The sequence below is a fragment of the Lactuca sativa genome, chromosome 9, assembly GCF_002870075.4.
Source record: "Lactuca sativa cultivar Salinas chromosome 9, Lsat_Salinas_v11, whole genome shotgun sequence".
Classification (NCBI taxonomy): Eukaryota; Viridiplantae; Streptophyta; class Magnoliopsida; order Asterales; family Asteraceae; genus Lactuca; species Lactuca sativa.
The window spans coordinates 31,227,712-31,233,427 of NC_056631.2; positions in this window are offsets into that span (position 1 = coordinate 31,227,712).

A 5,716-nucleotide genomic window follows, 5' to 3' on the forward strand; every position below is an offset into this window, starting at 1 on the left:
TTACTTCAACTCTAAAAGTTGCATCATGCAAAGTGAGACAAACTGCTTTAAAAGTTGCATCATGCAAAGTGGCAAAACATAAGAAAGTGTGTATGGAAAATCAACACACGTTTATACCTTCTGCATTTGATACTTTCGGTTTCCTTGCGCTAGAAGTTGTGGAGCTACTCAATAGAGTCCAAAGGGGCATGCATAGTAATGTTATGACCCCAAAATCTATAGATGTTGTTTTTAAAAGAATTAGTTTGTCATCCAAAAAGGGGTTGCGACACAACTTGTTGTTCATTTACCTGCTACGTCTATGTAAAATTTTATTCTTTAATTGAGATAAAAAAAACTCTATCATCTTCTTCTCTAACGATACCACAACCAAATACAATAATTTATTCTCTCTTACCACCCAAGAACTTATTTACAGGAGAAAACTTGAAATTTATGTCTGTAAACACATTCATCGAACATTTGGCCACATTAACAATGGTGGAACAACATCTCTACCTGGGAAATTAACTTGTAACAACTACATCTAAAAAAGAGTCCCCTCCCAGTCACCGTTGTACCAATCGAACTCATTTATGATGTATTCAACGATTGTTACTTAAACACCAATAGATTTGAATCCTACGTCCATAAGTTAAGCCAAGTGCGGTCGATGCCGAACAATAACACGATGATGGCTACGTTAGGAACGTGAGGGAGGAGGAATATCTAGTGCTAAACCTGCAAATTCAATGACTTCGAACGCGGGTTCAATCCGGTAAGAAAGCTGATTTATTCAAGAACCAAGGCGACATTAAAACTGAAGCAAAGAAATGGATGGAAATAGAGAATAAGGATCCCCGAATCCACCCTCTCCATCTCATCAACGAGCTACATACCCCTCAATTTTGAAGTCCAAAAATAAGAAAATTGATTATTTCGATGATGTTTTCATGTGTGTTTCGGTTATCGGGGGCATATGAGAAAGGAGACGGTTAAAGTTTGGAACAAAGGATGAGGGTGACAGTTTCAGAGATGGGGGAGGTTGTAACAGCCGATTCAAAGTACTTTTCAATTTAGAACCTTGGGGTGTTATGTTTTGCAGAATTGGTCCCTAGGGGGCAGATTTTCCAACTTCAGAAAAGTTGGAGTATGCTGGGCATACTGGCTCATTATTGATCGTGGACCTTAACCACGTACGCGAGGCGTACTTGGAGTATGAATGACATACATGGGCATGAGTGAAACCCTAATTTTTAGGGTTTGCACCATATTTAAACCTTATGATAGCCTCATTTGGTCATGTTTAGCTAGCCTCCACCTTCCTTTGTCCAAAAATCGAAACCTTAGTGTGTTTTTGTAAGTTTCGAGTCTTAAAGGGTGTTTATTGGTGGTTTGTGAAGGAGAAGGAGAAATGGATCACATGGATATGCGTCTTGAGCTTGAAGATTCAAGGTTACCTCATTTTTTGCAAGATTTTTGAGGTTAAAATCTCACATCTTGATGATCCATGATGTTGGATCTAGTTATGTTGTTAGTTTATGCATTTTGAGTCCTTGGAGTGATTGATGAGCTTCTTGACTCACTCCATAAGTATCGGTGTTAGATCTAGACCTCTTTTGGTCCCATTGTTTATAAAAATGCAAGATTTATGGTGTATCTTGATCTATGCATGTTTTAAGACCTTTGTTAAGCTTTTTTTGAGCTCTTGAGCCCCATTAAGCCATGCATGTGTGTAAAGTTTCCAACTTTACATGATAAGTGGTCTTATAGAATTAGATTTGAGAGTTTGGCTTGAAGTCTCAATGGATTAAGTGCTTAATGAAGTGGGGGTGGCCAACTAGGGAGTACGCTGGGCGTACCAAGCTGGTACGATGCGCGTACTAGCCCCATAGGGTGTACGCTAAACATACAAGTTGAGTACGCCCCGCGTACTCAGCAGTTGGGCTTCTCGGTTTTGGGCTCATGTTTGGACCTTAGGAGATTAGGGTATTGTTAGGCCATCATGTTTCTATTTTTGGGCTGATACTTTTATATTGGGTTATTTTGAATGAAGGCCCACAAAGGGATTTAGGCCCACTTTGGAAGATTGGGCCATAATTGAGCTTTAGGTGACCATTTTGGAATTGGGCCTTTTGTGTAGTTGGTTTGGGCCGTGGCTAGTGCCGGCCCAATACCTGGGCGAGTGGGGCAAAGGCCCAGGGCAGCAGACATATTAGGGGCATAAGTTACCTAATTGCAGTATGTATATAATTCAGGCCCAAAACAGTTTACAACCTTGATTTATGGCTTAGGGTGCACGCAGAAAAATTGAAGAGGTGGATGCTACTTTTCGTGAATCTCATGAATCAACACCTAGGGCAACGAAACGTCAAGTTGTAGCCTATAGAAGACGAGGATGAAGAGCCGACTGTCTACGCTTCTGTCGATAACTTTCCATAGATTAGAGAAACCAAGAAGCAAAGAACCGATTACCCCTAGATAAGTAGGTAAAGCTCTTTAATCTTATTTCCAATTTCTCACTCTCTCTTATCAGTCCATGCGATTTTTTTAAATCAAGAAGACAAAACGTTTTTCTAATTTCTCAGTTATCTAATCTCTCTTATTCCTGATTTTTGGATTTAGAATCAATGATCTATTTCTTTAATTCGTAAGTTAGAGTTCGAAGTTTTCTTCACTAGGTGTTTTTTGTAGTTCCGATTGCCGAAAGTATGAAGTTCTTATATTCAATCTAAGTACTTTTTTTTGAGGTATAATGTTTAATCTGATTTCATATTTTCAGACATTTAGGAAGTACATTTACCAACCAATCAACACTTCAAGAGGTATGATTTACAACTATTTATTCATTTGTGAGGTTAATATTTAGGAGGTTATAATATTTAATGGTTGAGCTTGAGCATCAATGTATGAATTCATTTAATGGTTTTCGTGAGAAGTACAGTGGTTCAAAATGAGTAAACACTAAAAATGGTCCATGTAGTCTATACATAGAAACGACTCTTGCTCCTGCAAGTTGGCTATTTATTTTATTTGAGAAAAATGTTCCTTTTTAACATTAGGGTGTGTTTCAGTTGAGTTAGGGATAATTTGATTTTATTTTCTATTCAACAAAGAGGATATCAAATTTGACTTGGACTTGAAGTCAAGGAGGTTTTTATTTCAACTCAATTAAATATGTTTTTAGGCTTTACAATTGCATTAGAATCTTTAGTGTCATTAGTTTGGGGAATTTTAATCTTTGCTATTTAACTTCATCATTATGTTGCAACAGGAAATTCATTAAGAGAGAGGATTCAAGCGAGAGTGGAGATGACTTGAAAAGAAAATGCATGTATTTATCATGAGTTGTGTTGAATATGATATGTTTGTATATATATTATGTAATTGTATTTGTAACTTGTGGTGTTAGATGTGGTTTGTAGAATTTTAGTAAATGCTACATTTTATTGTTATTTGTATTAACATATGTATTTTAAATAAACTTCTAGATGTTTTACTTTAGAAACTATTAATTAATATCGTTACATGGTATATATTTGAATTTTTCGTGGTACACAATGTAAATATATTGACTTCACAGAGGTTTTACGGTAAAATCATAGGGCATCCTTAATACTTTCGCCCAAGGCATCAAATACCTTTGGATCGGCCCTGGCCTTGGACTTGGGCCAAGTTAGGTAAAGGGTAAAATGGTCATTTACCATAGTTTAGATTGATGGGTATGGATTAGAATCCAATTATCAATTGGATGTTATTGGTATTGATAGTGCGAGGATTGTCGGAGCAGCCAAAGATATATTTGAGTGTTTCAGTAGCTGGAGGCGTGTTTTCTCACCATATCCATGGGTCGAAGACACTAATGCCGACTCATTTCTTGTTATGTGTAATGCTTGTTATTTTGTGATAATTGTATGAAAGACCATGGGGGTAGCCCATGACACTTATGTGTAAGAGCGGGATTTGGCCCTCGGCATCGCAAGGAAAGACCATGAGGGTAGCCCATGACACTCGTATGTAAGACTGAGATTTGGCTCTCGACATTGCAAGAAAAGACCATAGAGGTAGCCCATGACACTTGTATGTTTTGTGTCAGCATTGCGAGAAAAGACCATGGGGGTAGCCCATGACACTTGTATGTGTAACAACGTAGATTTTCAAACAATTTTTCATTTTTCAAATAAAACATGTCTCATACAAATCATCTCAAAACTCGTGTATAGCAAATGTCATCATTATAAAACATAACCCATAATCCCAAACACTATCTTCTACCAGTGTGTACAAATCATGTCGGCGCCTTCTCGCGATCCTTGCTGGTACCTGAAACACATTTCATATAACACAGTAAGCATAAATGCTTAGTGAGTTCCCCAAAATACCACATACAACACATAAGCCACTCGAGGCTATAACTCGGTAAGACCCTCTGGTCAATGTGTCTCAGCGGAACCCTCTAGTCTTGTAGCTCGTTGGACCCTCCGATCCATTCTGTTTGAGGACCCTCTGGCCTCGTAAGTCGTTGGACCCTCCGGTCCGGTCTATCACATAGCATACATAAATCACAAAGTACATAATCTCAAATAAGCACATAACACGTAAGACCCTCCGGTCTGCACATAGATACCACTTTAGGTAATGTATAGTGAGAAGACCCACCTCGCTAGATGTCTAGAAAACTCTCGTGTTCGAATCCCCGATCTAGCATCCTCCTATCAAAATGATAATATCTCAACTCAATACTCTCATATGTTCTCATCTTTAAAGAATGGGTAGAAGACCATGTTACCCCTCTATGGCCTCTCATGAATCCGTTTGACCAAAACCCTAAGGTCAACGGTAGTCAACTCCAGTCAACGGTCCAACTCTGACCAGACTCGTCGAGTGCACTCGGGTGACTCGGCGAGTCCATGCGTGTCCTCTGAATCCTCCTAAGGCCTCACTCGACTCGTTGAGTTAACCTTACACTTGACGGGTTACCATTGAATCGCGGGGCAACTCGATCCGACTCGTCGAGTCCTCTTATGGACTCGACGAGTTTCCTCCACGGCAACACTCATTTGACCTTCTGAGGCCAGATCTGGTCCTCTAACTTATAAATCTGGCCTTCTAGCACCCAAAAGTCACGTAAAGGTGAAATCTTTATGCCCATGCACCACACATTTAGCTCTATTTGATAAAATAACTCTTATAATGGTGTCTTAGGCTTAATCCTCTTATGTGACTGCATAAAGCTTGACTTATGGGACTCTCCGGACCTCTCAAGGTCCAGATCTGAAGTCTAAGCCTCAAGGGGACCTCATATACTCAATATCTTACACTAAAAGAGGGTAAAGAAACCCTAATTTCATGAGGTCTAATAATCATACGAAATAGTTACAGATTCGAACCTTAAACAGCAGCCTAGAACGGGATAGAAGTAAATTTGAGCTCCTCTGGTTGATTTAGCTTGAACAACCTTCTCCTTCCTTGCAAAGATGCACCAAAATAAAGAAAATCGCTTCCTCTTGCACTCTAAACTCTCTGGATCGATAAGGGTCTCTAAAAGGGAAGGGTGGCCGCAAATGAAGGCCATAAGGGCCTTTCAATAGATCTCAGGTCCAAAGATTTAGGGTTTCTGTCCACAGCGCGGACTCGTCAAGTCCCCTCATTAATCCGAGTCATCAGTCGCGATCCTACTTGACGAGTTTAGGCATCAACTCGTCGAGTCCCACCTTCATAACTCAAAATAAATACT